Here is a 25,347-nt window from a genome sequence, read left to right as displayed (position 1 = left end):
ATCATGTATGGATCAATCGCTATTGACAGAAGGTACACGATGAAGTCAACCCTCCATTAGTTATTTTGAACTTCCATTTCATGCTGCACTCAATAAGGGTAAGGCTTGACTATGGAATGGGTGTAGGACAACAATATATACATCCCGAGGAACCGATGCAGGAGCATCTAAGCCTAGACATCGATGCGATGGTGTGGTCACATGTCGTGGCTAATGAAAGTTTGGAGGAAGACTTGGTTGTTTAATTTTATTAATTGTAAAGTATGTAAGTAGTTAATTTTTGCCTAATTCTGACCAGAATTGGGAAATAAGTGGCAAGTGATCCTCCCTGCGTGGAGATTAAGCCAATTTATTATATTGATTAATTAGAGTAGGATGTGATTTCTAAAAATATTGTGAAGTCCTTTATTTGTGGAAGGAGATGGTTAGACAGAACATATATGTGTTTCCTTTCCTTTCTAAAAAGGGAGAGACAAAGAAAGAGAAATCACAACGGGTAGATTAGGAACAGAGGCCACTAATTGAAAAATCAGGCCAAAGAGGAAGATTCAAGAGAGCAAAATAGTGTGTGGATTGTAGTTGAAACATATGTCTTTTAATTTGTGTGATTGGCCAAGGCTAGACTCTGTAATCGTCTTATGTTGAATGAATTATATTGTGTGTGTGTGATCAATTATCTATCCTGCAAAAGCCCTCGTTGTTCTTCTGTTTCCTTTGTATGTGGGCAAGTGTTTATTCCTTTGTTTTTCTATGTTTCACGCGTAAATCACAAAAGTGATAGAAGTTAGGGATTTTTGTATAAAACTCAATGTTTGATGCCACTTTAATCCTGACCATTGGATCACCATATCGAGTCGGCAAAGCTTGTTTGCATAGTTTTGGTCCCGTGAGTGTAAATTCAATTTACACTAAGATTTAGTGCAAAAGCACAGTCGGATCTATAATCGGACTTGAAAATTTATGGACGGGGACCTATATTCTTATCGGGTCCATAAGGCAATATCACAGCGGCAGTTTTATAAACAGTAGTGGGTTATCGGGTGTAGGAAAGAGAGTAAGTGGTAATTTCAAGTGACTGCCCGATTCCATTAGTTAAGTGACATGTAGCACGTCACGAGGGAGAGAAACCGCTTTTCGGGTGGGTATCCTCCTTGTTGCTTATCCACCCGAAGTCGTTGTAAGCTGTCCGATCCATTAGGTACAAATATATGGTGGAGGACTATCGAGTAGGTTTGTTGGTCGGGAAATATCTCACCATCAAATCGAGAACTAGATCGACAGTCCAGATCTAGTCGCATATTGTAGAGTATAGTGGACGGTGGACAAAGGTGCAGTGATGGCGATGGATGATATGTGATGTGGCGATATGCCGATAGCAATGAATCATTGATCGAATATTGGGGAGGTGGAGATCGGAGAGCATGGAGGTAGATTGGAGTAGGCAGAACGGATGGTATTTATAGTGGTGGATGAATAATTTTTGAAATCCGGTTATATGATCGGAGTGGGGTTTTCCCTTTGTCTTGTGTATTTCAAAAGAAGTTGTTGCCAGGGGTTTTTTAAGGCTAAAGAAAAAGCAGTAAGCTACGCTGTCGATATATATATGAGGGATGGATCTTTAAAGGCTCATCAAGGGTGAATGCTTCTAATAAGGTGTTTAGGGTGTGGAAGCCATATGGTTGCATCAATTTTTTGTATCAGAGTAGGAAAAATGAAGAAACTTTCCTTCGAGAAGGATGTCTTGCTTATGAAGGTTATGATTACAAAGGTATGATAGTAGCAGTAGTTGAATGAATGACAATGTTTGGCACAAGACTACAGTAGTGAGAGTATAGGAAGAACTTTTGGGAAGTTCTTGAAGATTGTAGTAGAACCTCATTCCAACAAATTCTTGGAATAGATAGGGATAGAGGAGTTGTTAAGAGAAGTGAGTGTAGAAACTAGAGATATAGCAAGAGTGCTCAGTGGAAGTTCTAAAGAAAGAGGACTTGGAGACTAGGCAGAGGAGAAGCTTGGTGAGAAGATCAACTTAGAAGGAAGTTTATTTTTTGCAGGTGTAGAAGCTCACATAGAAGAGAAGATGGCTATGGAAAGTCATATGGAAGGTGTAGAAGAAGGCTACACGATGAATGAGAAGGGTGCTCAAACAATCCATAGGAAACAGATGAGTCAAGAAGAGATTGACAAGGAAATAGCTGAGATAAGAGAGGAACTTGATGTGTTAGTAATGTTGCTAGAGGAGAACCAAAGACAAGGTTGGGTCTTGAAGAGGAAGCTAGTGAAGTGGCCTAAGTTGCAGAGAAGGCTACAACAAGGATAGGTAAAGTGGTTGATAGAAAACCTAAGTGAAGCAGAAGTAGAAATGGAAGTTTCCATTTGTAGACCAGAACAGGGTGAAATGTTGGGTGAAGAGGATAATGAGAGATCAGCTAAATATCTCATGAACTATTGGAATAGTTCAACAAAATTAGAAGATATGATGACAAGGGAAGTAGATGAGGCAATAAAGCATTGTGATTTTAATTCTCATAGTTTGTGTATGTTTGCAGGATATGGAGAGGATGATGGATAGTCTAGTGAAACTATCATAGAAATGAATGAAGCTCTTTAGTTGAAGTGATCTAAAAATCACTCGTGAATGATCTCAGTTAATTAATGAAGGTATTACAGACTTATGTGCTGGGGTTTGCCTATGTTATTTTAAGCAATAGATCGATAAGATTGAAAAATACATAGGCACTTGAAACAGTAAGAGAAACATAGTAAGAAAAAGTAAAAAGACAACAAATTTAATAAGGAGTTCACCCAATCCTCCTGGGCTACGTCTCTTGGTCTAGCCTTCAATAGTGGCCTTTCTATTGTGTCTTAAAGTAGAGAATTTACAATAAGGAGCTCAATTTGGGTCTCACTTAATAGAGAATGATCAGTAGGATTGTACTTGGATCCCCCAAGTCTCTATAGTACATAGACTCCCCTTACTGAATCTCAACCTCAACTAGTCTCAGTGGTATGAATCCAATTTGGTACTCAATACCTGACGGGAATACACAAAGGAGTTCCTTGAGCCTCTCAAGCCTTCTCTGGAGTTCACAGATTCTAAAACTCTCTCTACTTTAACTGCTTGATTCTGGCTTTGCTCTGCAGATCATCTCAGCTTCTCTCTTCTATGCAATTCACTTCTTTCTCTACTTATATCTCCTCTGCTCTTTGTCAGTTCATTGCTTAAAGCCAATCTGCTGCCTGACTATTCATTTTTGCTTCCTAGCTCTCTAGATCGCCTACCTCTGTCTGCCGGAATTCCCCTGCTCTGCATCATTATCGTTGTGTAACACCTCACAGAGAGGTGGCCACCTATTTCCTCACAATCTAAGTGTCATTTCTCTTTGAACGGTTGTTCTTTCCATTGCTCCAAGATTTCCGATGAAACTGATTCCTCTGCCAACTCATCAATCATGTCAGACCCAAAATCGCATGTAACTCAGTGTATTTCCCTGTTAAAACTGGTCTTCCATCAGGTTGATTCTCCGCCATTGTTCTGGAGTCTCCAGATCCTACGGTCTCCATCTAGATCGTGCGAGTAAGTTTCTCAACTGTTACTCACACGATGTAAGCAATTTTCTCTCTCATCTGCCGAACGCATGTCACTCAGTGTGTCGCATCGCACTGAACTCAGCCAAACCCACTTACCGCTCAAAGTGCACGTGATATCTTGCCATTTTGGGTGTAGGACCCTTCTTCTAACGGTTTTGGTGATTTCCATGCGTTCTATGCTTTTCCCCATGACCAAGCGCTCATGGCTTTCCTTCACTGAGAGTTAATTGCATATCAGAAACTGCATCTGTTTTTGGATCTGGGCTACTGATTGCCAATTTGCGTTCATGCGCGGTCTCTATGGGCCAATGTTCAACATGCTTTGACCAAGGGTCCTCATTGTTTCGTGCTAGCCATAAATTTCCATTGTCCAAAGATCATTTATGATAATCTCGTTATTCATAAGATTTTGAAGCCTGACATAATTTGAAACAATCATGGAAATGTTTAAGGATCCAATTCAGATCACGGCATTCCCACTGAAAAACCTTTTTGACCACCAAAAGTTTGTTTTCAAGCATCGACTAAGTGAGAGTATAGCTGTCTCACTTGCCCAATCTCTATCCATTTTGCACTGCTTCGCTTGGAACCCTTGAGTCAAATCTTGAGGTACTCAACATCTCCCCTACGCGTCGTCCTCACCTTCCTGTCTAGAACCGTGTCTTCCTGCAATTCATTGAGATATTCAGGTAACAGATCATCAATAGAAGGCAATTGACTGTGATCTTTAGGATCATCAATTAACGAAGGTTCAAATAGTCTAAAGTTGTCTGCATTAACAACTCATTAGATGTGCATGTAAGCTGGTAAATCAAGGCGAAAAGAATTCTCACCAATTTTCTCAGGTATCTTGAAAGGTCCATACCTTATTGGCTTTAGCTTTTTACCTTCACCTTGCATTCTATCCTTTCTGATATACAACCAAACTTGATCACCATCCTAGAAACTATGCTCGATCTGATGCTTGTCAGGCCTTACCTTGTATTTGGCTTGGCTCTTTTCCAACTGTTCCTGTACTACCTGGTGAATCTCTTGGATTTGTTCAATGAACTTGGTTGCCTTGTCCACATCACTGTGTCCATCAACTGCTATGTCTTTACTAAAGACAAAATCCAAGGGAGACCTTGGTGTGAAACCGAAATAGGTCTCAAAAGGAGATCTCTGTGTAGAATAATGTTTTTCTCAGTTGTAAGTATGCTACACATAACACAAATGTTCATCCCAAAATTTGGGATGCTTGCTGCAATAACCTCTGACTAATTGGATCACTGTCCTATTGATCACTTCTATCTACCTATCTCTTTGTGTATGAAAGGTTTTTCTTTTCTTCAGTTTAGTGTCCATCAGTTCCCACAGACTCGATCAAAACTTCCCAACAAATCAGGTGTCTTGATAAGATACAATGGAAGTGGGTACTCCAAAATGAAGCCATACATGCTGGAAGAACAACTTTGGAGTTTCTTCAGCTATAATTTGCTTATTACAAGGTATCAAAATACACATTTTTCTTAACCTATCCATAACAACATATAAATAGTCATGAACTTTCCTAGATTTAGGGAATCCTCCAACAAAGTCCATGGAAACACTTTCCCATGGATGAGAAGGAACTAGCAATGGAGTGTTAAAGTCTAGTTTTCTATTGTTGGGCTTGCTTTTAGCACACATGGTACACCCTCATACATATCTAGAAACCGTCTCATTCAGTTTTGGCCAATAACAAAATCTTTGCAGCTGTGCAACCGTTTTACTTACCCCAAAGTGACCTGATATTAGAGAAGTGTGCTCTTCTCGAATTATCTTTACTCCTTCAGTTTGTGGAATGAATAGCTTCCCACAATGATACAAGAGTTGGTCCTTAATGTGATAAACCAATTCTTCTACTCGTTTTCTTTGGCTTAAAGTTGCATATACATATTTCAAATCTATATCTTGAGCATATTGTTCAATGTAGCTCTCATGCGGTATTGAGTTATGCTCAAGTATAGTAGATGCATTTATAATTGGTCTAGATAACATGTCTGCAACTTTATTATGTATTCCCTTTTTATATCTGATGACTAAATGAAACTGTTGTAGAAAACCCATCCATCTATAGTGTCTTGATTGTTGCAACTTAGTTTGGGAGTGTAGATATTGAAGTGGTTGATGATCAATATGTATAATTGTCTCTTTGCCCATTAAGTAATGTTTCCACTTTTTCACACTCTGTACTAATGCATACAATTCTTTATCATAAGTGGGGTAGTTAACTACTGCAGAATTAAATGTCTCAGAATGCTAACATATGGGTTTACCGTGATGTATCAACACCGCTCCCATGGCATAGTCACTAGCATCCATTTGGATTTGAAATGGTCTTTGAAGATAAGCCAGTGCTAGTACTGGTGTTGTACTAATCTTTTCTTTCAATGTGTCGAAGGATTTCTGTTGTTTGCCTCCCCACTGAAACACCTTGTTCAATCCTATTAAAGCATGTAAGGGAGCTGAAATTAAGGAAAAGTTAGAAATGAACATTCTCCAATATTGTGTTGCTCCTAAGAAGCTTCTAACTTCTATAGAAGATTTGGGTTTAGGCCAGTTTACAATGACTGCCACCTTAGAGGGATCTATCTTGAATTCACCACCCCTTACTATATGACCCAAATAATTCAAAGATGTTTTTCCAAATTCGCATTTTGAGAGTTTAACATAAAGTTTTTCTCCTTTCAAAACATCTAGTGTCTATTTAACATGCTTTAAATTTTCCTCCCATGTTTTTCTAAATATATGAATGTCATTCAGGTATACAATAACAAAATCATCAAGAAAAGGTCTGAGTACATCATTCATTATTCTCATGAAAGTAGTGGTAGCATTAGTTAAGCTAAAAGGCATAACCAACCACTCATACAATCCCTACTTTGTTTTGAAAGCAGTCTTACACGCATCTTGCTCTCCAACCTTGACTTGATGATACCCACTATGCAAGTCTAACTTGGAAAAATAAACAACTTCTTTTAATTGATATAATAGATCATCTATGTGAGGAAGGGGATAACGATTTTTGATTGTTATCTTATTCAATGCTCAGTAATCAACTCACATTCTCCACGAGCCATCTTTCTTTCTTACCAAAACGATTGGAGATCCATATGGTGATGTTCTAGGTCTAATGAACCCCTTCTTGAGCAATTTCTGCACTTGCTTCTTGATTTCTGCATTCTCTAATGTGGACAACCTTTTATACCTATGGCTGTAATGGTTGTTTCATCTCCTAAGTCTAACCCCAAATCTTTCTGAATAGTTGCAATGGTCTTCTTCTTCTTGCCCTCGAACTTCTTAGGTCTCAACTCCGGATGCAGAATCCAATAGTGCTCACCATCATGCCCATCCTTCTTAGAGTGAGTGCATGAAGACTTGCCTTTCTATGCAATGTTGGCCTTCCTCTCTTCCCATCTCTATTTTCTTTTCTCCTTATTCTTGCTTGCAATGGGCTTGGATGATCCCCCAACTTCTAGGTTCCCATTCTTTCCTCTAGCTTCTAGATGCGTAGCTTGAACATATACTTCATCTATACTAGTGGGATTAAACATGAGGATGGTGTGCCTCATGTAGCTGTGTAGACCACCTATGCACTTCAACAGAGTCTCAGGTGAGTCTAATGAAATTCCTAGAATCAAAGCTCTTTTCTTAAATTCTTGGGTGTAACCTTGTACACTTTTCCCTTTCAATTAGCAAAAAATTTGCCAGCTCACCATGGCTTGCTACATCTAAGCTAGTAGATAGAACTTCTTTTTGATTGCAGAAACAAATTCATTCCAGATGGAAAGAATCTTACCATGTTTCTTCATGTCAGCTTGTGTCTTGCCTTCCCACCATACCAAGGCAGTGCCTCCGAGGCGTAGGCTGGTATCTGGATCTTACTCTTGTCTGATTCGATACTCTGCACTCTGCAATAAACATCAATTTGTCTGATCCAATTATCCAGCTTCTTTGCATTCAACTCTCCATCATATATTGATAAATCAAATTTAACATCTAATTTAGTCAAAGATGTCTTCTTTCTACTTTTATGGCTATTAGGAGGTTTGAGAAATTTTTCTTCTTTCCCTTTGCCTTTAGAGTGGTCATGTAGGAGAGACTCGTCTACTCCTTTTTCTTGGTTGGAGACTCATGAGTCTTCATTTTTATGTTTCCTAAAGTCCCTATACATTTCTTCCACCATTGACTTCAAGGTCATAAAACTATCCATGCACTAGGGATTTGATTCCAAGGGATTTTCTTCTAACATTTTCATCTAGGAATAGACTCTTCGAATTTCTGGATTAGTTTCAACAAACTCTCCTTCTCGTAATTTAAGGTTTGATCTAGTTAGCATTCAACACCAAAATCCAGCACAAGCTTGTCTAACCTTAAACAACCTAGAAGCTTTGATACCACTTGATTTTAAAATCACTCATGAATGATCTTAGTTAATTAATGAAGGTATTAGAGACTTATGTGTTGGGGTGTGCCTATGTTATTTTAAGCAACGGATTGATAATATTGTGAAATACATAAGCACTTGAAATAGTAAGAGAAACACAGTAAGAAAATACAAAAACACAACAAATTTAATAAGGAGTTCACCCAATCCTCCTGGGCTATGTCTCCTAGTCCAGCCTTCAGTAGTGGCCTTTCTATTGTGTCTTAAAGTAGAGAATTTACAATAAGGAGATCAATTTGAGTCTCACTTAACAGAGAATGATCAGTAAGATTGTACTTGGATCCCCAAAGTCTCTAGAGTACACAGACTTCCCTTACTAAATTTAGACCTCAACTAGTCTCGGTGGTATGAGTCCAATTTGGTACTCAATACCCGACTGGAATACATAGAGGAGTTTCTTGAGCCTCTCAAGCCTTCTTTGGAGTTCACAGACTCTCAAACTCTCTCTGTTCTGTCTACTCGATGCTGCCTTTTCTCTATGGGTAAGCTTGGCTTCTCTATTCCCTACAATTCACTTCTTTCTCTACTTTCGTCTCCTCTGCTCTTTGTTTGTTCGTGGCTTGAAGCCAATCTACTCCGTGACTATTCGTTTATGCTTCCCGACTCTCTGGATCGCCTGACTCTATCTATTGGAATTCCCCTGCTCTGCATCATTATCGCTCTGTAACGCCTCACAAATAGGTGTCCAACTGTGTCCTCACGAACAGAGTGTCAGTTCTCTTTGGATGGTCATTATTTCTGTTGCTCCAAGATTGCCCACGAAACTGATTCCTCTGCCAACTCATCGGTCATGTCAGACCCCAAATCTCATGTACCTCAGTCTACTTCCCCGTCAAATCCAGTCTTCCATTGGGTTGATTCTTTTTTGTTGATCTAGAGCCTCCAGATCCTACAATATCCATCTATATCATACGGGTAAGTTACTCAACCATTACTCATGTGATGTAAGTGGTTCTCTCTCTCATCCACTAGATGCCTGTCACCCGGTGTTTGGCATCGCGATAAACTTGGCCAAACCCGCTTACTGCTTCAATTACACGCGATATCCTAGCAATTTTGGGCATTGGACCTGCATTTTGATGGTTTCAGCGATTTCTGTGTGGTTCTATGCTTTTCCCCATGACCAAGAGCTCGAGGCTTTCTTTCACTGAGAGTTTTTCCCTGCAATACGCGATTAGCACAATTACGTTTCAAAAACTGCCTCTATTTTTGGATCTGGGCTTCTGATTGTCAATTTGCATTCATGCATTGTCTCCATGGGCCAATGGTCAACACGCTTTGATCGAGGGTCCTCGTTGTTCTGTGTTGGCCACAAATTGCCATTGTCCAGAGGTCATCTCTGATAAGCTCCTTATTCATAATATTTTGAAACCTGACATAATTTGAAATAGTCATGGAAATGTTTAAGGATCCAATTCGGATCATGAAGTATGATGGAGAATGCCTTTTAGAGGAAGAAGGTTCTGATTTATTGCAGCAGAAGGAGTTCATAGATGGATTTCTGTTTCGTGTAAGACAGATAGCTGAAGTTGATATGGACTAGAAATCTAATGAAAATGCCATAGTGGTACTACAAGAAGGTAAACAAATGAACTTGTTTAATGAAATTAATTAAAGAACTTTGCAATATGACAGTGAAGAAAATAGGATAACTCGAAAGGATTGCCAGAAAAAGAATGAAACTAAGAGTGGAAGTTGTCATGAAATGCTGGAAAGATTTCACATGGAATTAGAATTCTTGGAAAGATTGCTCAAGGAACCTAAAGGAGAAATGAAGCTTTCAGAACCTGATAAAGAAGAGATTGTGGTTACCATGCATGATAAGGATGAAATGTCTCAAACATTTATAGAGTTAAGTAAATGTTTAGACTCTTTAGTTAATGATGTGACTGTAGGTATGGAAGACAACATTAATAAATATGATGTTGAAATCAGAGAAATTGAGCAGAGATTATTTGAAGGTGAAATGGAAGATCAGGAGAAACAAGGAAGTTATGTCCTCAGAGACATGAAGGAAACAAAAGTATTAATCTAGCAGGATAAAGGTGGAAGAAACCAGCAATTTAAAAGAGATGATCAACAACATGAGAATGAATTTGAGGAAGGCATTAGATTGCATAAGTATAGCAACTAGCAATAGAATAAAGAACAAGAGATTAGTCTGGTAGTACAAATAAAGACAAATGAAGACCGAAGATACAAATGGAGAATGAAGAAAAGGGTCAAGTGGAAGCTATTGCAACAGAGGTGGAATGACAAGCTGATAAACGAGTTCAGGGAACTTGAACAAATTCATATTGATTTGTTCGAGAAGGAGAGACTCAAAGGAATGGAGTCACAAGAAGAAGGATCTATTGAAATCTAGATGATCTATGATTGAAGATTGGTGCTTGGAGCATCAAAAGAGGATGAAAGGTATTGTATTTTAAAAACTGAAAGTTATTGTGTGTTTGCAGGTTATGAAAACTTGAGGGAAAATAAACAGTTGTTGGTAACTATCATATCAGCAAGTGAGAAGATGACTACCCACAATCATATGAAGAATAAAGAGAAAAGTTACAGTCAAGTGAAGGAATATGTCCAACCAAATGACATCCAAAGGATAAGTCAAAGGGAGGATGGCAAAGGAATTATTGAGATCAAATAAGTGTTTGGAAAGAACGATATCCATTCATATGAATATGGAACAAAGAGTTTTGTCAGGAAACCTGATGAAGCCAATACAAACCACATGGAGAATCGTATGAAGACCTTGGTGTCTCATAGTTTTGAAACTAATATTTTGTGTGTAAATGCAAGATACATTGAAGTAAGGCAACTATTTAGTGTTGTCATAAGTGAAAGGAAAAGTAAAGATATGATTTTTCAAAAGTTAGAAAAAGGAAATTCACATAATCTTGTGATGCAGGGGAAAGAGAAGTTGTTAAACATATCTATAATGAATTATACAGATATTGGACAACTATTGAAGAATGAAACCAAAGGAGAACAACTATTGAAGGTTGATATATAAGACTTTGTAGATATTAAACAGTTATTGAAGATTATTGAACTTGAAGAAAGATAGAGTAAAGAAGGACTATATGAAAAGAAGTTTTTAGAAATGTTATCATAATGAAGAAATAGGGTAAAGCATTTGTGTTTAGTGAATTGATTGATTTTGGTGAAGATTTATATGTAGAAACAAGGCAATGTGAAGTGAATTCAAAACAAGGAATTTATTTTGAAGATCAGATCGAAGTAAGGAAGGATGAGATTAGAATGTATCAGAAATATGGAATGATGTTGAATCTATAGTATGGACTGGTTTAACTAGAGATGAGTTCAAGGGATGATAGTAACAAGAATACTATTGTACAATAGGGAGTTATTGATGAAGGAGAGGCTGAAAATGACATATAAGAAGCAGACAAGCATGATACCATGATCCTTAAGGGTGTAGAAATTAAGCTACTAGAAGAAGAGGTATTCCAACTACCTATGCAAGCAGAAAGAATTCTTAGTTTTCAAGAAATTTGTGGAATTGCAGGTATACTAGGAATTGAAGTAAGAAGAGGTGAATCCATGAATGAGAAACTAGAAGAAGGAATGAAATTGTTGCAGGGGATCAATGGAGAAGGCATTTGTACATTTCAGAAATGTATATGGAATAATATTGGCACAGGGATTATGATGTTCCTATGTAAGAACACATCCAGTTGCAGGAGGATAGTATTTATCATTTGAGAAGTGAAGTGGACAAAGGAATTGATGAGTTGTGGAAACTCATAAAACAACATTCCAATAGAATACATAGAGGACAAAAGAAGGAAGGAAGATTGGTTGGAACGAATGATATAGGTGAAGGTAATGGTAGAGTGCTAATTAAAGTGTGAAAACCTGACATAAATTTTTATGATGAGAAAAAACAGTAAGATACATGAAAAAGACAGTGGCAGATAGTGAGAGCATAGCTAGTGGGGCACTGCAGCATAAAGTATGGGGGTCGGGAGAACAAAAAACAAAAACAATAACCAAGGACAGACTACTGAACAAACTATGTGATCTAGGAGGACACAGATCAGACCACATGATTAGGAAATCATGATAATATTTAACCTTGGGAGTTTGATGTAGGAGCATCTAGGCCTAGCCAGCGATGTGATGGTGTGGTCACATGTTGTGGCTAATGAAAGTTTGGAGGAAGAGTTGGTTGTTTAATTTTATTAATTGTAAAGTATCTAAGTAGTTAATTATTGCCTAATTCTGAATAGAACTGGGAAATAAGTGGCAAGTGATCCTCCCTGCATGGAGATCAAGCCAATTAGCTATATTCATTAGTTAGAGTAGGATGTGATTTCTAAAAATATTGTGAAGTCCTTCATTTGTGGAAGGAGATGGTTAGATAGAGCATATATGTGTTTCCTTTCTTCTCTGAAAAGTGAGAGATAGAGAGAGAGGATTCACGAGGGAATTGTAAGCCTACAGGAAGATTAGGAACAGAGGCCACTGATTAAAGAATTAGGCCAAAGAGGGAAGATTCAGGAGAGTATAATAGTGTGTGGATTGTAATTGAAACAAAGATCTTTTAATTTGTGTAATCAACCAACGCTAGACTCTGTAATCATTTTATGTTGAATGAATGATATTGTGTGTGTGTGATAAATTATCAAGCTTGCGGAAACCGTCACTGTGCTTTTGTTTCCTTTGTATGCGTCTAAGTGTTTATTCCTTTGTTTTTCTATGTTTCACACCTAAATCAAAGAATGATAGAAGTTGGGGATTTTTATATATACCTCAGCATTTGATGCCGCTTTAATCCTGACTGTTGGATCCCATATCGAGTCGGCAAAGCTTATTTGCATAGTTTTGGTCCCGCGAGTGTAAATTAAATTTACACAAAGATTTAGCACAAAAAGAAAGTTGAATTTGAAATCTTAACTTGAACATTTATGGATGGGGACCTATATTCTTATCGAGTCCGCAAGGCAATATCGCAGTGGAGGTTTTATAAATAGTAGCAGGTTATCAAGCGGAGGAAAGATGGTAAGGGGTAATTTGGAGTGACCACCCGATTCCATTAGCTAAGTGACACGTAGCACATGATGAGGGAGAGAAACTGCTTTTCGGGTGGGTATCCTCCGTGCTTCTTGTCCACCCGAAGTCATTGTAAGTCATCTGATCCATTAGATACAGATCTACGGTCGAGGACTATTGAGTAGGTTTATTGGTTCGGAACGATCTAACCATCAGATCAGGAACTGGACCGACATTCCAGATCTAATCGCATATCATAGAGTATAGTGGATGGTGGATGGAGGTATAGTGTTGGCGATGGCCAATATACGATGAATCGCTGATTGAAGACCAACGAAGTGGAGATCGGAGAGCGCAGAGGTAGATTGGAGTAGGCGGAACTGATGATATTTATAGTGGCGAATGAATAAGTTTTGAAATCGAGTTATATGATCGGAGTGAGGTTTTCCCTTTCTCCTGTGTATTTCAATAAAATGTGTTTCTAGGGATTTTTTAAGGCTAATAGCGATATAAAACATTTCTGATAGTGGAATGGTTCTGATAACTCAAGTGGTCTCGTTTCCTAAGAAAAATCACTAAGCTACGGTGCTGATATATATATATGAGGGATAGAGCTTTAAGTGCTCATTAAGGGTGAATGGTTCCGATAAGGTGTTTAAGGTGTGGCAGCCATATGGTTGCATCAGGAACGATGAATTAGGCATGGAATTTAATGGTGAAATCATCCTATCAACCCCGAATTTTGTATAACATGAAATGTCCTATTTGCACGGGCTATTTTCCTTGTAGGAATCACTAATGCTGGACGAGGTGGCAAGTTTTATGTAGGCGAGGAAAGGCTACATGGAAGCCATGTGCCAAGTGACATGGGAGATTGTTGATATAGAACTTACTTGGAATGACATGTGGTAGGTTGATTCAGTCATATTAGATGGATAAAAAGTTTATTTTTGGGTGATACATGACACCTTCCGAGGATGCCATGTGGCAAGGTGACATCTCCTTGACATCACCATGACATCAACAAAGAGTAGGCATAATGGTGATGTGGATAGTTTGATCAAATTGTGTGGCACATCGTGTGTGGAATGTCATGCCACATGCCTTGAATGTGATATGTTGCACCAACATGGAGCTAAAGTGTCCTAGGGCTACATGACCATAGAACGTGTACCCCCAACAATCATATTTAGTGTTAATGGTAGTTGGCTACAAAGTTAATAGAAGCCATGTAACGAGAGGTACTAAAAGGGTTGTTCCAATGGAATGACATAGTGTGTGATGACACTATGGCACTATGACGTGTTAGAGGCCACATGGGATTTTTGTGACTTGGTAGATTGACCTATGCCACTTGGCAGTCTCACGTGGTGGGGCAGGTTTGAAAGTGTCTAATTTTCAAATGGGCATAAATTTCAATCTCGAAATCTAATTGAGATAAAATTTATATAACGAGAAAGATCGTGATGAGCCAAAAAAAAATAGTGATGCTTATTTTGAGTTTCAAGGAATTTGGGAAAAAGACACCATATCTATAATAGACCTTGAATATTGGGTTTGTTTTAATGTAAACCCTTCCATAACCTACGAATAGATTAAGGGATATAGAGGGTCTGTTACAGATGTCATAAAAATCAATGCGTATCTATATTTATCCATTCATATTTTTCATCATGATTTGATTGCGAATCGAGATAGAGTGCCTTCTAGAAAAATCGGTGCGTATCTTATTTATATTTTCTATATCTAATTTGGCTTATTGCTTCAGTTTCAAATTCATTATTATAGGCTTGTGTCTTGATTGACTAATTCGTTCAATTGAATAAATTTGTGTATAATTAATTTTTCATAATCCTTTAATTATTAGCAATTCTAAAAGAAATTTCTTGAATTTTTTTGAATAATTTGGGATACTAATCAACTTCGTGTGAAATATTATTATTTCCAATCTTTAACCATCTTGGTGCCCGTGGAATCATAATATTTACTGTTTTGATATCCTGAATTTTCTTGAGAATGATTGTTTCGAAAATTGAGATGTTTCAACATGATAATATCAATTTAAGAGACATTTAAGACATATTAGTATCCTTTTACAATCTCCTAATACCTTCCCCTAATTTCTAGCTTCTTCAACAAGGATCTTGGAAAAATATTCTAAATTACCAAGGGCTTGCCAATACTCTCCGTTATCTAAAATAAATGAATGAAATAAAACTTGAATATGAGAGGATTTGTGAGTTGATTCTAAATTAGACAAGGAAGATTCCATCACCAATGAATCATCTTTCTCGTTTTCTTCCGTCGACACAAATAATATGTTAAAGAAAAAATTATCTTCCATTAATAAATAGAGCCTCTCTACATACTCCTTTAGGTTATACTTCATGGTGTTATATATATTTCTAATTTTAGTTAATTCAAATTACTCCATGATAATGAGATATTTGGTTGTCTTCTACTAAGAAAGAAACAAGCCCTAAATTATTGCTTCATATTGAACTTTATTATCATTACAATTAAATTCTAATTGGAAAGCATTTTAAAACCATTTTCCTTGAGAAATTTTAGTCACTACACCTACCCTTGATCTGTTCTTAAATAAGCACAATGAAGTAAAATTTTCCAATGTCCTCAAAATGAATTTTGATTAGTAATATTTATCGGATTTAAGTCACTCAATGCAACATAATTCCCATGAAGGGTGTCAAAATAATTGATTAAAGACTTTTCCTCTTTATTTAAAAAAAATGGATTATTTGGTTCATGAATAATTCTTCTCGATATACCAACTTTGTTTGGGAGGATCATGCAACTTTTATCATTCAACATATACCTTCCGAAATGAGAACTCTGCTCTTCTCCCCAAACAGGTCCATAATAAATAGACAGGTCCACCACAATTATTGAAAACATTGTAGTTATATAGGGTGTTGAACTTGACATTTTCTTTGATTGGTTACATAAATTATTTGTCATCTTTGATAATATTTAGTAGAACCTATGCCAAATTCTTTCATGACATAAGGTGGCATAATCATAGTTGTTGCAATAGTATCCACTAAAAAATTATGTAGTTCAAATTTTTGTGTTTCCAAGGATATGTAAAGGAAAGGTGCATTACCTTGAGACTTCCTAGGACGAGTAGGGTGCAATTTGTGGCTTACTAAATATCAATTCTTCTACCCTTGCATCAACTGAGTTATTATTTTAGAGGTATTTAAAGATATTATTTCCTTATTGACAGATATTTACCACTTCTAAAAAAGGAATTTGCAAATTATTCAAATAATTTCTAAAATTGTATGTCATTTTTACTAGGTTAGCCCTTGTATTTGTATTTAGGGTTCTCCTAATTTTTCATTGTTAAAAATTATTTTGAATGGAAACCTCCCCTTGAGATTTTGTCATGTATTTAGGAGTTAGTCCTTTCCCTTTCATCATATTAAACCATGAACTATTCTTCAATATGTTATCTTGTTTCATGGTAATAGATTCTTGATCATACCAAATCCATTAATCTTCAAGATTTGATAATGTATCATCTCCCTTTTGCATGGATTACACAATAGTTATATTTTCTTTATTACTCATTTTAGGAAAATCAACCAACTCACTTTTTTCCTCCACTTCTTCATCACTAACACTAGTATTTTGAAATTAATGGGGCATTAGTACCCTTGGATATATAGATCTAGTTTATCATATATTTTTGGTCTTTATCTAAATCTATACATTTTGTTTCCATCATTTTTCCATTGTCGAGATTGTTGGTCTTCTCCCCTTTCAAGCAGAGTATCTAAATCTACATTTATCTCATAGTATTATTTAGGTGTTTAATTTTTTAATCTACCTTTGAAGATGAAGTCTCCCCCATTATGGGAGAATTCTTCATATTGGGGGGAACACAGAAAACTTGCCATTGTCGAAATTGTTGGTCTTCTCTCCTTTCAATGAGAGTATCTAATTATCCATTTATCTCATAGTATTATTTAGTTGTACAATTTTTTAATCTACCTTTGAATATGAAGTCTCTTCCATTATAGTAGAATTCGTCATTTTGGGGGGAACACAAACAATCCAAATCTTGAAATATGTATATTATGCATTCCCAACCAATGGTGATTGTCTAATTTCTAAACTTTTCATTAAAGAAATTTCTCTTTGTTCTTTTCTCAAAATGTTTTAGAATCTGCATTACTATCTAACATATGTTCTTCTATCTCTTATTTGTTTTTGATAGAATCATTTCGAGTGTTAATATTGTGCATAAATGAAGGCATATTTTAATTTAGTAGGCATCACCTTGTTGAAACATCCAAAAAAAAGCTAGATCATTAAGGCATGAATCTTAAGATATACTTTGAAAATATTTAAAAAATATGAGGTTGAAATCTATAATTTTTTTCATACTTCTCCAAATGAATCTGAGTGATCTAGGTAAAGGAAATGTGATATGCAATTTCTTGGGCATATCATCCTATGAAGGAAATTTATATATTATCAAATTAAGTCAATCCAAAAGGAAATGGAAAATACTAATCATATGCATGTCCAATTAGAGTGTGATGGAATGCCCTTACCATGACATATCATCTACCATTCCATGTACATAACAATTGGCATGTTCTTTTTGGAGTTTAGGATGTCATCACCTTTAAACATAGGCAAGATTCTTTAAGGTAGATTTTGTAATGGATGTTGCTCACCTTTTATGGACAAAAGGTCTATGTGATGTCTTCTTCTTTCGTAGGTATGTCTTGCATTATATCCTTTTTCTCTCATTTCCTCTCATCTTACTTCTCCATATTCATGACCCCTTTAAGTTCTATGGCTTTAAATTAAGAAGGAAATGAAAAATACATTGAGATAATAACAAAAATTAATGATATAAGGAGCAATAAATTTTTTTAATTGTTTGAATATGAATATTCTTAAATTTAGCTATTAATTTATAATGATTAGCATTTTTTTCTTAACCTAAAATGTTTCAAGTCAATTTTCAAACCATCCCAAATCTCATCTAACAAAACTTTCCTAATTATGTGCATATTTTTAAATTAACTATTTTGAGCCCATTCAACACTAATTATAATGTAACTGATAACAACTATAATAAATCCGATAGGAAGCATAATATTTTAGAGGATCATAATAACATTCCATAATATAAAATGACAACCAATATGAGAATTGGTGAATTAATGGGACTCTTTGATACATAAATTCCATTGGTAACCCAAGAAGCAATGAAGAATTATACAAATGATGTTATTATTTTTATTTGATTAAATTTATTTCCCATTATTTTTAGATTAATTAAATATTCTTCATGGTAGCATAATTACTTTATATCTCTTTGAAGATACATTTTATGTAAAATTAAATTTTATATCTTTTTTATTACTATTAACCAATAATCTAAATACATGTAATAGATAAAATATTAATGCATTTTGAAATTAACATAAATGATGATCAAGATCAACACACATATATAACAAGATGAATAGAAGCATGGCTGTTGGTCCCTACCTAAGGGAAAAATAAATATCACTTGGCACCCATGGCGACCATTCGAACACCCAACTACCATGGACCCACGTGCACCAGCTATCATAGACCCACCTACATGTATTACACACGTTGATGTAACAATCAACACCTAAGTACCATGGAGCCACGTGCACCCAGCTATCATAGACCCACCTACATGTATTACACAAGTTGATGTAGTAATCAGAATCAGGAAGTCGAGAAGAATAATGAAGCTGAGAAAGTTGAGGAAGGGGCGCGCATTTGAATTATTACGATTGCGGGGCAGAACAATGGAGCCACCATGAATTTTCCAGGATCCCCTCAGAATACTATTAATGAGTGATCAAGTTCATTGTAGCATCATCACATTACTATCCAGAAACCTGACATTATCCCAACATTTCTAGACACATCGAAGCACCACCTCTCTCTTCCAGTTTCGACAACCCTATCATTTCAATTGGAGAGGGTAGAAAAGGTAAATTTACCCCTTGAAATTAGGAGTTACAACATTCCATTCGCCCTAATTTTCAATAATAGGTTTTATTTAAGTGAATCCTATGGGACAAATATCATATTTATAAAAGAGGTATGGTAAATTAATAAAAATATAAATAAATAAGAGGTATGGTAAATAAATAAAACATTTTTTATATCTACTCCATAAGTCACCTTATATACATGCAAGGGTGTAAACAAATAAAAATATAAGTAAAGTGGAGGTATGGTAAATAAATAAAACCTCTTTTGACATTTAGTCCATAACCCTCTTTCTATTTATGAAGGCTCAAGAAAGAGGTTTTATTTAAGTGAATCCTATGAGCCAAATACCTTATTTGTAAAAGAGGTATGGTAAATTAATAACAATATAAATCAACGAGAGGTATGGTAAACAAATAAAACATTATTTATATTTACTCCATAAGTCACCTTATATTTACGAACACTCAAAAAATGAAAAATACTATGGGACAAATACCATGGGCTAGATTATTATTAATACCATGCAAAAAAACATTATTAACCATAATATTAGTATTAATAAAAATAAAAATGGCACATGGTCTTGACCCATGGTATTCACCAAAATCGCACATGGTATTGACCCATGGTATTCACCTGCAATGTAGCCTATTTAAATGGGGGAATTAAACCATCATAGATCCATCCTTACTCTGGATCGACTAACCCCCGAGAGGTATCAAATATTGTGATATTCAAACTAGCATAGAGTGAAAAAATATTTGGTCCCTCGCGAGGCTTGGTGGATGAAGAGTAAAAATGGATGTTGTAATTTAATGTATGTTCAACATTTTAGCTTGGTTAAAATAAAAAATAAAATAAAAGTCAATTATTAATTTTATTAATTCTTATAAATTACTAATAGTAATTTTAAGATCCAGGTTTATGATAACCCATGGTATTGACCCATGGTAATACCATGGTATTCATGTGAGCATAGACTATTTAAAGGGAAAATTATATCATCTTAGATCCATCTTAATTCTAGGTCTACCAAGTGCCCAGAGGAATAAATAGATTTCATCCCCCTAAGAGTGGTAGATGTGGAGTTAAGATGGATATAGTTTGGTTTTTATGATAATGAAGATATTAAATAGACTTAGGAAATTATAATGTAAAAACATCTTAAGGTGAATGGTTAAAGCATAGACATTGGACACGTATATTTGCATACATCTCTTTTAAACTGAAACAAATCCAGGGCTAAAAGGAATGGATTGATTGCACTAGTCATCCTTCTATAACTTTCCAACATAGGTTGGAGTAAACAGATTGTAATTTGGGTAGTTTTTCTAACTGCAAACAGGAACATACGTGTGTATTGGCAGGGTGGTTACGAGGCCCCTAGAAGTGACGAATTTGAATTTCTCTTGGTTTTATATATAGTATTAGGTTTTCTTCTCAAGCTTTCTGTGAATGACACAGGTGAATTTTATCATACACCCACTAGATTACCGATATGTAATTTCGGTAATTTTGATTTGAAAAGATATTTTAAAGAAATGCAATGATTTAATTTGTGTATTCAATAAACACAATATTCTAATGGAATTCTGCATTTGTGGTTTACCTATTCAAATTCCAAGGAGAAGTATTAGTGGTCTGACATCAATTGTCCTCAAGCAGAGGCTTTAGTTTTACTCTTTCCTGGAAGCAAATACTTTCTTCCAACATTTTTGAGTTCCATGAAAAATTTGAAAGTCCTAATAGCATTCAATTATGGGTTCGAGAGAGACATAGTATTCAATTATGGGTTAAAGAGATCCATACTGAATGATCTATTGGCCTTATCTTCGCTTAGTTTAAGACTATTCACTTGCAGAGGCTGCATGTGCCCCCACTTCAAGAGCATATTAAAGTCATGTACAACTTAGAGAATCTATCTTTAAGCATTTAGTGAAGATTGGAAAAATGTTTGGGTTCAATAACACCCAATCCAGCATTAAGCTTCCAATAATGCTAGATCTTAACCTGGAGCACTTTTGTGAATTGGAGGAGATGCCCCCTCGTATTTGTGACACATCTTCAATTGTGAATTGGACTATGACTAACTGTCATTTGCTTTGAAAGTTACCTAATGACTTGGGGAACCTCAACCCTTTAAGAATGTTAAGGAAGGAAAGAAAGTACGGTATGCTAAGGTCTCTTATGCCTTTCAATTTTATCTCGGATATCTACAACCTTTCACGTAGGAATGTACATTCTCTTACTGAAAATTTGTCTTGGTAGAAGGGCCCAACTTCAAATTCTAACGCTTTCAAAAAACATTGTATAACTGTAATGTTTATAAAAGGAAAGAATATTTTTTCAATATAAGTATCATGATCCCATATTCCAACTTATTCTTCAGTAACCCATTAGGCTTTGTAGCTTTGAATAAATCCATGTCTTTTAATAAGATCCTCTTCCAAATTAGAATGCAATTTCCTTTTGGCAATAACCACATACAATGTATTGATTTTTTTATTGAGAAAATAAAGGTTGTGAAACAAGCCTATGCCATACAAGGACTTGATTCATTGATTATGTATCAATTATGGCTCTTGATGTAACAATGTCTTGATCTTGTTGCCTGAAAATAGAGGTTATGCTTTACTATTTCACAGAATTTCTTACAATATTTCAATAAGTATTGATTTGTAATCTCAGTCACTGAGGGATGACAGTAATGACAAAGGAAATATTCCACGCTTTGAAGTTCCCCTCTTACTGAATATTTAAATATATCACCACAATTTAACTGTTAGTTAAAGGAATTGTATTTGATTTGTAAACAATTCATTACTTGATTTATAGATTTTGATTTTTCCCTTTTTTTATTTTTTTCTCAGATTTGGTATGAGATATCTTCCAAGATTTGGGTTCCCTAGTTTCCCCACCATAGCTATGAGTTTTAGATGCTATCATTAAATATTCTTGAAACGTTACAACTTTTCCAGTAAGTGTGCTTTGAAACATTGTTGTTGCTTTTCCATGGTGTTAATGCAAATAAGCACTGCAACTAGTGCCATTATTTAGATTAAGTGCCGAAATCTAGGTGGTCTTGTAATGATGGAGTGAGTGTTTCCTAGCTACTAAGGCATATGAATTTTTATCTCTTATGTTATTTTGAGATATTCGAATTCAGAATAAGAATTGAGGTCTCATTTCCACTATATATTGCAGTCAGTTTCTTGAACATAATATGTAGTAGATTATCTTTTACTAATCAACTGTGGATGTGATCCCTCGCAGGAAAGGAAATTCAAAGTGACTTAGATTTCACATTGATTTGTCAAAACATCCACACAGGAAAGGAGATTCAAAGTGACACTGATCTCACACTGATTTGTCAAAATGGAGGCAAGAGAAAAGGAAAATTTGTATTCAACAATGCTCTTAATTTCATATGTACATGCACATACATATTAGTAGAAAATATTGAAGGGTTCCCTAACTAATATTTTCCATTCCACTACATTCTTTACAGCTTGTAAATAAATAACTCGGAACAATTCATTACACTACTTGTTATCCTTTATTAATTAGTTGTTAAGATTTTGATATTGAACTGGCTAAGATTTTTCTTCCTTCTGTGAAATAATGTGTTCTATAATGCTTCTTTTCCAGTCACTATGCATACCATATAAAGTGTTTCTAATGGAGTGGGAAGATTGGAAAGTCTTGTGATCCTCGAACTATGTTACAAGGCAGAAACACAACGGGGCAGGGTAGGTGCATCCCTACAAAGGTGTCACAAATACCAAAGTTGGTATTGGCTAGCGCCTTGAGCTAGAAAATTTACTTTGCCCTTGTATTAACAGTGAATCTAGAGAGGATTCTAATATTATCTTTATAATATTTATATCAGTTAAGATTGATGAATAAAATTCATGAGACATGAGATAGGATGTCCTTGGAAGGTGGTTGTTGATTATTGGAAGCTATGATGGCCATTATGTCAGGCCAGGTGGTCGCACTCCCTTGATCGTGAGCACGATTGTAATCAAGATGGAAGACTTCATAGTCTAGATTGATTGTTTAGTAGTGATATTTAGTGGGCTCGTTCACAAAAGCTTCTGTTTCACTAATCCTTTGTATAGAGTTGTCAGATTCAATTTCCAAAGGTTTTAATTACACTATAGAGTTGAGTTCTGAGAGAGTTGTGATTCACAGTGCTAAGTATAGAAGCTATGACACTTGAATGAAGACAAGCATAGTAGAGGTATCATACTTTGTTATAAGCTTACCTGCATATTATAAGGGAATTGGTTGGCTTTTCAATCATTTTATAAACAAGTCCCATGTCGTGGAAATGTGAAAAAAAAAAGTGATATTTCCACCATGTGGCTCTTGTCATATATGGTTTTATACTTTTTCAAAAAATTCTCTAAGAGTTCACAATGCTAAGATTCACTAGGACTTTACAAAGTTTTATTATTTAGTGAAAGACTCACCAAGATGTTACAAGATTTTATAATTGAGTAAAACATTCACCATGCTTGGTGAGAGATTCGCCAAAAAATTATATATACATATTATATTATTGATAAAATCGCCTTCCATTTTTCCTATATACCATGGAGATTCGCCCATTCGTTATACATATAAATTTGGGGGGGTTCTTAAAATTTTCCCTTATGTTAAGGGTTATGCTGGCACACAAGAATATTCAAAGAAGCCATTTCTATGCACATTGATAAACTCTGTTAATGTTGTGTGCGCATTAAGGATTTTGATATTTGTCAAGTTTCTGGATATCTGATCCAAAAAAATTTGTGTCTGGTCTAGGTTTAGGCTTTGGAGGGCTTTGGAATCCTACTGTTGGTTATTGGGTTCCCTATTTTGGTTGATTGGATTATCAATGGCGGATGTTAGCATAGAGATCAACGACATGGAGAATTTTTCTTTCTAGGCTCAGATTAATCAGTTACTTAGCCTCATTATGAACACCTTTTACAGTAACAAGGACATTTTCCTTAGAGAGCTCATCATCAATTCATCTAATGTAAGAAAGAAAATATTTATCAATTTTTGAGTTCTCATACATTCGTCAGATAATTAGGTGGGCCTACTATAGGGAGAATAAATAAGGTTATATATGCTTAAGTACTATTTGATGTTTATGGAATTTGAATTAGATGCAGGCTCTAGACAACATTCGGTTCAAAGCACTAATGGATAAGAGCAAGTTGGATGCTCAGGTAGAGCTTTTCGTTTAGATTGTTCCGAAGAAGGCAAACAAGTGCCTCACTATTATTAATAGTGGAATAGGCATGACCAAAGCTGGTGAGTTCTCCAGTCATTCGATTCTCATGATTTGAATGAAATATAATCAATCTTTAGATAAGATTATAGTGGTTTTTCTGTTTGAATTCTTATGATATGCAATGGAATCCGTAGACTTGGTGAACAATTTTAGAACAATTGCAAGATTGGTGATGAAAATGTTCATGGAGGCTTTGCAAGCTGGGTAGATGTGAGCATGATGGGTTATTTTAGTGTTGGATTCTATTCAGGTTTTTCTATTTGAATTCTTATGGTATGCAATGCAATCCGTGGACTTAGTGAACAATTTGGAAACAATTGTAAGATCAGGGACGAAACAGTTCACGGAGGCTTTGCAAGCCAGGGTGGATGTGAGCATGATCTGTGAGTCCGGTGTTGGATTCTATTCATCTTACCTCGTGGCAGAAAAAGCAATTGTTACCACCAAACACAATGATGGCAAACAATACATTAGGGAATCTCAGGCTGGGGGGTCATTTACCATCACAAGATATGTGAATGGTGAGCCCCTGTGGAGAGGAACTAAAATCACTCTGTTTCTCAAGGAATATCAAGTATATATAAACTCTCTCTTTTTTTTCTTCATTTGCTCGATTCATCAATGGTAGTTAGGGTTTTACAAGATTTAAGTGCATGGAATTTAGAGAGTTGTTCATCTCTTTTTGAATGTAGTTTGACAGTTGGAATACTTGGAATACTTGGAGGAGAGGCCGCTGAAGGATCTGATTGTTGTGTGAAGAGAGATGGCTAGAGCTTGAACTTATGGCTTTGGTGTACCTTTCTTCTCCCTTACCTCATTTCTTCTTACCCTTATTCCGACCGAAAGAGATTCGTGAGCTGATAGGTCTTTGTTAGATTCAATGGATCTATGATATTTAGTTGTCCTATAGCTTAGAGCACTTTTAGTGGAGAGAATAACAGTGAAAATGGTGTGGAAGAAGCAG

The 25,347-nt window shown here is 35.8% G+C and overlaps 1 pseudogene; it reads left to right on the top strand.

The window, feature by feature from the left end:
* Window positions 1–24,005: 24,005 nt before the first annotated feature.
* Window positions 24,006–25,140, top strand: LOC149145444 (heat shock protein 90-1-like; annotated as a pseudogene).
* Window positions 25,141–25,347: the final 207 nt, after the last annotated feature.

The sequence above is a fragment of the Pinus tabuliformis genome, chromosome X (genome assembly GCF_031772625.1).
Source record: "Pinus tabuliformis cultivar Carrire ecotype Pingquan chromosome X, CPIR1, whole genome shotgun sequence".
Taxonomy (NCBI): domain Eukaryota; kingdom Viridiplantae; phylum Streptophyta; class Pinopsida; order Pinales; family Pinaceae; genus Pinus; species Pinus tabuliformis.
The sequence above is the reverse complement of the archived record's forward strand: the minus strand, read 5'-3'. Positions and strand labels throughout refer to the sequence as shown.